General features: G+C 44.8%; 1 protein-coding gene and 1 pseudogene across 7 annotated transcripts in view; both read left to right on the top strand.

Annotated features, from left to right (window-relative positions):
* inaE (inactivation no afterpotential E) overlaps positions 1-11,159 on the top strand; it is a 177,346-nt gene that overhangs the window by 68,236 nt on the left and 97,951 nt on the right. The gene's annotated exons all lie outside the window — the stretch shown is intronic.
* Positions 7,292-8,703, top strand: LOC144103949 (uncharacterized; annotated as a pseudogene).

The following is an 11,159-nucleotide window of genomic DNA, read 5'->3' as shown; positions in this document are numbered from 1 at the left end:
ACATCGACTCCGACTAATACGACGCCCCTGATTTCGCCGCGCCAATTTTTAAATTTAGCCGAAAATTTGCAAACTCAGGCTTTGTGTTTCCAGAACCAGAACCGAACTGAACTTCGAACCGAAATATCGGTTAAAAAAAAAAAGAATTGGCCAGGTCTGTTGTGCCGCGCTTTTGCGCCGCGTTTTATATAGCGTCCCCTGCGGCCACCGTTGCCACGGAACCACCCTCAGGTTACAACATGGCTAGGGTTCCGCCGCGAAAGTTTGTGACGATCACTTGAGAGCTGCGCTCTAAAACGCCTATATGTTGTGCAATGTTGGGTTTATGGCAGTTTAACGTCCCAAAGCGACTCAGGCTATGTGAGGCGCCCTAGTGAAGGGCTCCGGAAATTTCGACCGCCTGGGGTTCTTTAACGTGCACTGACATCGCAGAGTGCACGGGCCTCTAGAATTTCGCCTCCATCGAAATTCGACCGCCGCGGCCGGGATCGAACCCGCGTCTTTCGGGCCAGCAGCCGAGCGCCATAACCACTCAGCCTCCGTGGCGGCTGTTGTGCAATGTAGGTGCGCGTTGAAATCGCAAGGTGGTCGCAATTAATCCAAAGCCCTCCACGACGGCTTCTTTCACGACCATTGTGCAGCTTTGCTAATTGAACCCCGTATATCATACCATATATACCGTGCCACATCATACTATATCAGATCGGACCGTAACCATACCATACCATACCATACCATACCATACCATACCATACCATACCATACCATACCATACCGTGCTTGGAGGCATGGATTCACATGGAGGAAATTCTCACGGCGCCCGCTCGTTAGTGTTTGACCCATACGATTCAATTAAGGACCCGAATGTGAAACGTCCTTGGACGCCTAAGCGAGTTTGCTGGGAGGGAAGCTCCTGCCTCGTTGCCCGACAAACCAGCCTTCTCGCCTCCGTGACCAGAGTAGAAGGTTCGTTCCTTGTGAGTTAGCTGGACACGCCCGCCCCTTGTCTGCTGTCCTTAAACGTGACATGTGTTTTCACTGTAGTTTGTTCTGGGTGGGGGGGGGGGGGGGGGGGGGCATGCAAGCTAAAACAGCCTATGGAAGCGGACGCATTAGCGCCTGCTGATTTAGTCAGCTGTGCCTCCACGGTAACTTAAGTATTTCAAGCACGCGTTTTGTCCATTACTACAGCAAAGGCAGCACAGAAGACCTCCTGAGGTGATGAAAATTGCGCCGCTAATCCTAATCGCGCGTTTAATGGCAGTTTGGCTGGTTTTACGGCGCTTCGACGTTGGACATCGCAACGCATACCACGAATTCATGCTCTCCGCTAATGGCACTCCTTTATCTCAACGGCCATTTTAAAGGATCTTTTAGAAGTTGAGCTAACACAGGTGCTGCGATGTGGTGTGGCGCTCATAAATTCACTGGCGCAATTTTTTGCCGATAGTGCATAAATAGACGTAATAACAAGGGAATCAAAGAAATCAAGGCGGAGGTGAAGCATTGATGTGATGCCAAGGAGTGCCTTTCACCATGCAACATTAATCCGCTTTCCTGTCGCTGTTGGCCATGTTCTGCATGGGAGAAGCTCCGCGTATGTACAGTTAACACTCGGTGTAACGAAACCCGATTTTACTATGTTTCCGATTTAAAGAACAAACTTTGATTCCCGGGCAAGTGCCTATTGGGTTCAGTGTTCTCAATAACCCTAAACAGTGAAAGAAACGACCACTGAACCTGATTCAGTAAGTTTTCGGCAGTTTTCCTTTTGGGGGAACATACAGACACTAGAGGTCAGGTTTTAGAAGATTTTATTCTGTGCAACGACGACTGCTTGCTCAATAGAGGCAAACCCACATATTTGCTCATCATCCTCAGGTAAGATGAGTTGTATAGATTTGTCTTTTAGCTCTCCATCCGTTTTTATCGATTTGAAGTTGAAGGTTCTTGATAACCCGTATGGAAGTGATCACTTTCCCGTAGTAATTAACTTTTCATCACCACCATCAACATTTCAACTAAACCAAGCCGTTCGAAGCCGCACTTAGCTGACTGGCCACTATTTCAAGAAAAAGCCAGCCTGGAGAAAATATTTTCTTATAAACTTAGCGTTGACGAACCAAATGAAATTTTTGCAACATGTATCATTGCGGCAGCACAGCTAGTCATTCCTCAATCGTCAGGAGTGGTACGACAAAATAACAAGCTCTGGTTCACACAAGAATGCAGAGACGCAAAAAAGAAACAAAACAAAGTCTGGGACATTCCGAAGATACACCACACACGACTACCTGATAAATTATAAAAAAACGAGAGCAAAAGCACGGTACATCCGTCGCAATGCTGAAAAAAACTTCATGGAAAGACTATGTGTCGTCCATAAATAGTTCAGTTACATCAAAATAAATGTTGGAACAAGCCCGCAAACCTAATGGCAGCTTTACTCCTTTCACAATTCCTTTCCTAACAGCTCCGGATACACAAACAAGCATTAGCGAACAGGCCGACAAACTAGGGGAACGCCTCGCCACCGTTTCTAGTTCCTCACATTTCACACAATCATTTATAAAGTACAAGAACACAACTGAAAAACAACGACGGCCGACAAGTGCCAGTGCAAATAGACATCACAATAAATAATTACACTACAAGAAATCCGCACAGTACTGTCGGCGGGCAAACAGACAGAAACAGGCCCAGATGAAATCCATTATGAAATGCTTGCTCACCTCTTTGAAGACGCCGTAGAGGCTCTTCTGAAATTCTTCAATAAAATATGGCAGTCTTGAAAAATGTCAGAGGCGTGGAAAAAGGTTGTGGTTGTGCCATTCCTGAAATCTGGAAAACCGCCAACTTCGGCTGGAAGTTACAGGCCAATAGCACTTACGAGTTGTCTGCTAAAAGTTTTGAAAGTGTGCTAAATATTAGGTTAATGTTCATCCTTGAATCGCGCAAACTTCTTGACATCCACCAATGTGTATTTTAAAAAGCGTGCTGTAAAAATGACCATCTCGTCCGTCTTGAAAACACAGTTCGTGAAGCCTTCATACACAAACAGTACTGTCTGGCAGTATTTTTTGACTTGGAAAAAGCTTATGATACCACCTGGAGGTTTGGGATTCTTCGTGACCTCGCGGATCTATAGGTATCCGTGGCAGGATGTTGAACTGGTTAAAAGACTTTCTTTGGATCGTTAATTTCGTGTACGTCTAAGCTACACGCTTTCGAAAAAATTCATCCAAGAAAATGGCGTATCGCAAGGGTGTACTCTAAGTTCCACACCCTTTATTGTAAAGATGAAGCCAATATCGCAAATAATTCCAAAGTCCATCATGTATTCCGTATATGTTGACGACCTTCAAATTTCATGCACATCTTCCAGCTTATCAACATGCGAAAGACATACAGCTTACACTGAACAAACTAGCGACTTGAGCAGACCAAAATGGATTTAAGTTCTCTCCACAAAAAAACAATTGCCGTCCTTTTCTCACTGAAAAGAGGCGTGCAGATTGGTCCCACCCTGCACTTGAATGAAAGTGTTCTACAAGTAAAAGAAGAGCATAAATTCCTCGGCATAACTTTTGACAGAAAGCTCACATTCCTACCCCATATAAACACTCTCAAAAAGAAAGCTTTTCGATCTCTAAATACACTGAAGATACTCTCAAGGAAACACTGGGGGTCCGATAGGTTATGCCTTTTACAGATCTACCGCTCCGTAGTATGGTCCACATTGGAAATTGGATGCATTGAGTATGGGTCTGCAAGACCATCATACCTCAAAAAACTGGATCCTGTACAAAACCTGGGCCTCCGTCTATCAACTGGTGCATACAGAACACCTCCCACAAACAGTCTATATGTAGAAACAAATGAACCATCCAGCCGCCGCGGTGGCTGAGTGGTTATGGCGCTCGGCTGCTGGCCCGAAAGACGCGGGATCGATCCCGACCGCGGCGGTCGAATTTCGATGGAGGCGAAATTCTAGAGGCCCGTGTACTGTGCGATGTCAGTGCACGTTAAAGAACCCCAGGTGATCGAAATTCCCGGAGCCCTTCACTACGGCGTCTCTCATAGCCTGAGTCGCTTTGAGACGTTAAACCCCCATAAATCAAACCAAACCAAATGAACTATCTTTTGCAAACAGGAGAACTATGCTTACCTTTGCATATGTACTGAAAATAAGATCCTTACCAAAACACCTTTGTTACTCCACAGTTACCAAGTGCACATCTAGAAGACTGTTCAATAATGAACCACAATCAATCAAACCTTTGTTAATACGCTTTGAAGATGCATGTCATGAACTCGGAATATTAGATGCTCTACCTAAAACTGCCCCGGGACACGATCCATTGCCGCCATGGTACTGCCTTCCCGCTGCGTGCGACTTGACGCTAACACAGTTTCGTAAAAAAACAAAACACCATATGAACGCCTACTACAGGAATAGTTGGATTTGAAAGAGAAATATTCAAGCTACATGGAGTTTTACATAGACGGCTCGAAAACAGCGATGTAGGTTGGAAGTGCCACAGTACAGGGGAAATGTGAAAAAATAGTAAGATTGCCAGGTTATGTATAATTCTTTACTGCCGAATGTTATGCAGTATGTATGGCTGTGGACAAAATAGTACATGAGAACATCGAAAACAGCATAATATACAGAGATTCCCTGAGCCTACTCACAGCGTTGCAGTAAAGAAATGCAGTTGAACTCCCAGTAGGCAGCATCATACACAACACAGAAAATGACATATGATAAGGTTCTGTTGGGTCCCGAACCATGTCGGCATAGAGGGTAACTAGAGAGCAGACTTAGCAGCAGTAAGAGCTCAAAATGGGAAATAAAAAATGTTAACATACATTTTAAAGACTGCGTGAAGTTGATACATAACAAATTAAAGAACAAATGGCAGAAAGAGTGGGTTAATGAACTTAACAACAAACTACACTTAACAAAGCCCGCCTGGGGGGAACGGAAGTCACGCAGACACAAGGAACGTTTCGCTGAAGTAATCTTATGTCGCCTTTGCATAGGACACACACACCTGACACGAAACTACTTACTTACAAAAGAAGACAAACCTGTTTGTGAAAGATGCGAAGACGAGCTCACACTAAACCATATCTTATTTGCGTGTTTAAACCTAGAAAAACTAAGAAAGAAGTACTGTAGTGAATTTTATAATTAATGCATTCCATTTCACCCAGCGCTACTCTTAAGTGATAATGCAATTGTTGACATTACTTACGTTTTTTAACTTTTTACGAGAGGTTGGTTGTCATAACGAACTGTGAATGCCTCACTTTTCTTTGATACACCTCAGCCACTTTCTCATTCATAAGAAGGCTGAGGTGTCTATTTCATTGGTTGGGGGCCTCGACATCCTTCCTCTGCAAAGGATGGCCGCTGAGGTTACCTCACCTTCTTTAAAGCTTTTACCATTGGCCATTAAACAAAAAAATTCGGCCCTTTGCCTTCACTAGGTGGTATGAAATAACATTTAGGTCCTTTACACCACCGTTTCAATTTTTTTTCATATAAAATCCGGCACAAGACAATTTTCTATACCTCGCGCTCGGCGCATGATGGCCTTAGCCGCCTATGTGCCATAAAACCCAACACAACATAACAGAGCACAACATAACACAACACGCAAACGGCAACCGTGCGCATTTGGTTGAACGTGATGGACGGGACACATCAGACGCACCGAGCATGGACATACCTTCTCTGGATGTGCTGAATGCCGTGTGTTGCATTGTTGTACAAAAATTTTGAATACTAATATTTTAAGGTACTGTTATGAAGATATTGAAGGTAATGGTCTATTCGTCTGATGTGTAGCAAAATCTTTACAAAGTTTTTCTATCGCTCGCATCGCGCAGTTAATATCGCCATAGAAAATGAATGGGGAACGCTTCTGACGATGGCAAAAATGCAAGCCTCCCGAGGGGAGATCTACAGATGTGTTGATTGTTTTAGTGAAATATTACAATATATGAAATAGAAATGCGTTCATAAACTCTTTCTCGTTGAAAAATGTTTTTGTCTAGAATTGTTGGGTATGTTCTCGCCATTCCTGTCCAGATCACAGCATGCACCGAACATTGACCTGCCGTGCCCCGTCGTCAACGAGGTGTAGATTATGGGCCCGCACCGTAGTCACTTCCTCCTGTAGGTGAGAAAGATAGCCTGTGTGATCTGCTCCAAGTACCACGTTCATTTTCTGTTCTTTCACTTAAGGGGATATGGTAGGGTAAACCCCGCAAAAAATTGATTTTTCAATTTTGGCACAGAAAAATCTACCGCACTCTTAAGGAACGAACCTGCGGAAGCGCGACCTCGAGCACCCGCTCAAAGCGGTTTAAATGTCGCGCCGAAGTGTGCCGCGCGCTCTGGCGTTTAAAAATGGCGGGCGGTCGTCGAAGGCCGGTTTGTTTATCGTTGTCTTTCGCGGTTTTCTTCCTTTTCGCGCGGTTTTTTTCGCTTGTGTGTGTGTTTGTGTGTGTGTGTGTGTGTGTGTGTGTGTGTGTGTGTGTGTGTGTGTGTGTGTGTGTGTGTGTGTGTGTGTGTGTGTGTGTGTGTGTGTGTGTGTGTGTGTGTGTGTGTGTGTGTGTGTGTGTGTGTGTGTGTGTGTGTGTGTGTGTGTGTGTGTGTGTGTGGCAAGTAAATAGTATATATTAAAAGATCATATGCTGTTGAAAATATTTATGATATAGCAGATGTGTCGCTAGTGGCGCTCTTGTAGCGTGTGTCGTCTTTTCATGCGTCTTTGTTTTCTTCCCGCCATTACGGTTGTTGGCGCCTCTGTTTGGATTTTCAAACCTATTACTTGCGCAGACGATGGCCCGATCGTCCATCAAATGGTCCAGAAAGAGAACTTTCAAAGGAAATCGGTTCACGAGCAAGAAGGGCAATGAGAATCCAGCACGACGAAGCGCAAGCCTGTCGTAACTTGGTGAGAGAATCGGCGGTGAATCGTTCGATGTAGGCGGCGCAAGCACAACTGGATACCGTCTGGTCAACATCGCTCTTCTCCGAAGCTTCTTGCGAGATGTTGCTGTGTGCAAAAAGTGTAACAAGGGACATATCGTTTTGGAAGAAACTATTGAGAGGCGGAGCGGTTTGGCATCCTTCATAAATGCAACCTGCAGCGAGTGCGATGCCCTGAATGTACTCGAGACATCCAGGCGCACTGCTGGCAACGTCTTTGAAGTGAACCAAAGGTTCCTTTATGCTCTTCGTACCTGCGGAAAAGGACTGGCATCTGGTCGCATCATGTGTGCTCAATCCACCGCCACCGCCAACAAAGTTTGCGTCGTACAACGCCAGGCTTCTTGACGCATCCACGACCACTGTGAACAATAGTATGGCAAAAGCTGCCGAAGAACTGAAGAAAGAGGCCTCCGCCTCCCCTGGAGAGCTGGAAACTGCGGTCACAGTGGATGGGACATGGATGAAGCGGGGTTATTCTTCACTACATGGCGTCGTAGCTGCAATATCGGCCGACACAGGTAAAGTGCTGGACTTTGAAGTAGAATCCAAGTTTTGCAACATATGTGCCCCCAACCTTCACTCAGATGACAACTTGAGCGAATGTAGAGTTACCTACGATGGGCCATCAGGTGGAATGGAATCTGCTGGAGCTGTAGAAATCTTTGGACGATCTGTTGAAAAGCACCAACTAATGTACACAAGTTACATTGGCGATGGAGACAACAAGGCGTACATTTCTGTCAGAGACTCCCAGCCCTACGAGAAGGCTATAGAAAAACATGAATGTGTAGGACATGTCCAGAAGCGAATGGGCACCAGGCTCGGGAACATCAAGAAGAATGAGAAGAGAAAAAAGCTTGCCGATGGTCTGCCACTTTCCGGGAAAGGACGCCTCACAGAAAAGGACATCGACTCCCTTCAGGTTTACTATGGCAAAGCTATTCGGGGAAATACAGACAGTTTGGATAATATGAGACGAGCTGTATGGGCGATATACTTTCATATGTTATCCACAGATACCAAGCCCAGTCACGGACTCTGCCCGAAGGGGCCATCTTCACGGTGTGGGTATAACCGCAGCCTTTTTGAGGGAAACCTTGAGACCTACTCATACAAAAGCGGCATTCCTGAGGCCGTGATGGACGTCATCAAGCCGGTGTTGAAGGCTTTGTCAGATCCAGGTCTTCTAAGCAAATGTCTTGAACACAGAACACCAATGAGTCGCTCAACCAACTCATCTGGTGCCGCTGCCCTAAGACGACATTTGTCAGTTCTGAAGCATTGAAGACAGCAACTAACGATGCTGTAGCCTACTACAATGACGGTAATTCTGCGCGTAAAGCTGTTCTGGAGGCCCTTGCAATTGTTCCAGGTGTGTTTTGTAATGTTACCCTCGACAGGATGGACAAAGAGCGTATTAACGGGGCAGAATTCTATGGTTCTGCCGAGAGCAAGGAAAGGCGACGGATGAAAAGAAACATTAAGAGGGGTTTTGGAGACACATCCAAGAATGTCAGCAGTGACATGTATTCTCCTGGGGCATTTTGAGCATCCATAGGCAGTATGAGAATATAAAACTTCATTTTTCTCAAATTGCGTTTTTTATGAATTGTTCAGATTCAATGTACCTTTTCTCATAAAGTGCTCATCCGATTCCAATGAAACTTTGCACACATATGCTAAAACTAGTCGTAAATAATCTGAACTAAAAAAATTACTGATGGTAAGAATGATAACAATGGAAAAATTTAAAATTCAAGGTACACCCTCTGTAGCTCCGTGCACGCAGTGATATTATTTTTTTTGCACAAACTCCGGAGAAGATCTGAAATCTCTTTAGTTCAGATTTAACCTGTGGGTATTTAGAATAAAACTGCCTAATATCAACAGATTTCTCTGTATGGTTGCAGAGAAAAGGTACACTGAATTTTTAAACACACCTGAAAATTTGGAAGTAGGCCACAGAAAAGGTGTGCCATCTAGACACAAAGTGTCTCATAGTGTATCCAGGGGCATCTTTTGTGAGCACGCGGAATGTGATGCGAATATCTTTAACCGTTTATAAAATATTACATTAAAACTAACATGCACCATTTACCCTACCATACTTCCTTCCTGCCCATTTTCTAACAATAAATGTTCAGCAGCCAACACATCCACATCATCAGTACACGTCATCAAATATGGGACGAGAGGACAGCGCAACGCTATAACAGCCCGTCTCTGAGGAGGTACGACACATTTACATCGAATTTTTAAATGTCAAGCGCTTATCCATATTATTCGTCTGGAAATCGCATTTATTTCTCTGATGATTCAAGTATAGCGCTCCCGATGCAGCCATAGACTGGAGATTGTAGCAATCATTTAAGGTTTGTGCAACTGTTTCGTCATCGGCACTCGTTTCTCATCTATATGGTCGACAGCTCCATCTGCGATACCAGTCGGTTTGATGACATTAGAACGTGTGCTTTGTTCAGGATCTTTATTTAGGTTTTAGAAACAGTCTTTCTGCTGTGCACTACGTCGACCGTCTTGATGTTCAATCTCTGGTTGAGACGGAGGCTTTCATGTGGTGGAGGCACAATTGTTGTCAGTCCTGTGTGCTTGGCGGCATTGTTTTCATCCCTTAGGGTGTCTTGCTCGTGCAGTAGGCTATGGCGTTGTCGCACACGTGTTCCTAATTCCTAATCAGGTCACCTCTGTCCACTCGTTCCCTCCTATATTTCACTTTTCGGTTTCTCCTAGCCAAAGGTAGCCAACCGGAGTAGTCTAATGTTTCGCATCTGAACTTTCTCTCTCCCTCTCTCTAAAGGTGCCTGATGACACGCCCTTGGCAGTGCTTTTGCATGTTTTAAACACTTTCAAATAGTTACATTCTAATTCAAGAACAAACACGTACTGAGCATAACTTGAAGGGTTAATAATTTGTTCTGTAACACTGTGCATTAGAATTTTTCATGATGAAAAAAATTTTGGAGTGCTAAGTTTTTAATAGAATTTAGCGCTGCTCTCTTATATCTTAGCGATTTGCTTTTGTCTTTCTTTTTTTCAGGGATTTCAATTTTTTCGGTACACAGCTACGTTGATCGCGCCTTCATTATGTTTACATGTTAGTGATCAAATACACCGCGAGGATCACCCTCATAGGATAAATAAGCCAACCGCTTGCCTTAGAAAACATGGCAGGCCAGGTCCTTTAGGAGGCGTGCAAGTTCTCAAACTTTTGAGATATCCTACGCATTCTTCCTCTACAGCGAGATTTGAACTTGCTCTTATTGTTGAGGCATGGTGGCTTCCTACAGCGAAAAATAAAGTTGGACACGATAAAGGCCAAGGGGTTTAGCTTATTTTTTTCTTCCTCGTCACCCGAGTATTATTCTATTCTTCGCTGCGATAGAGGGCGTTCGTCTCCCTTGTGACTTCACCGTCGCGCTCTCCCTTGACCTCACGAGGTCCATCAGTCGGGAAGAGCGTTCTGCGGACGACCCAGCCCCTCGTGAGTCACGACGCTCTTCTCTCGCCCCGTGAGGGGTGGGCGTGCCGTGCGAAGAGAACAGCACCTGGCTTTAACGAAGGCACGTGCGTTTCCGCTGTTGTAGCACATCGCTCCTACCCCCGTGCACGTGTGCGTTCTTAGTAGTAATGGAAACGGGGATAGAGGGGAGAGTACATGTACACATGCGACTGGAATTTTAAGTGGTGCACGACACAGAATGCAACGCTTTTACCCATAATACTGTCCTGCAAATGTATGTGTATACTTTTTGTGGAGAGAAATGGAGCGACAGCGGATGCAGCGGAAACATCGTACAAGATAATTCGTAGTCGCAACGAATATCTTAGAACCGGTATAAGGGTGGCAGGCTTAGGCGAACGCGGTGCTGATGTTTTGTTTTCACTTAAGTTGAAGATTCGAGCCAAGAGAATGTGGCAAGATCGTTGATGCATGTTACACATTGATATCTATTGCGCAGCTGTTACCGCTCCGCTCTGTAACAGGATTCACTGCACAATAGCAGCAGTTATGACGAAAGCGTTACTCCGCATGTGTTAGATGAGGTGAAGATCTGGTTAGGTTTTGGGTCCAGAACAAATCAGGCATTATGCAACCTTTTTAGTTAGACTGGGGTGGTTCACAAACCAGTGT

Source organism: Amblyomma americanum, chromosome 9, assembly GCF_052857255.1.
Source record: "Amblyomma americanum isolate KBUSLIRL-KWMA chromosome 9, ASM5285725v1, whole genome shotgun sequence".
NCBI lineage: Eukaryota > Metazoa > Arthropoda > Arachnida > Ixodida > Ixodidae > Amblyomma > Amblyomma americanum.
Note: the sequence above shows the minus strand (reverse complement) of the source record. Positions and strands in the feature narration are given on the sequence as shown.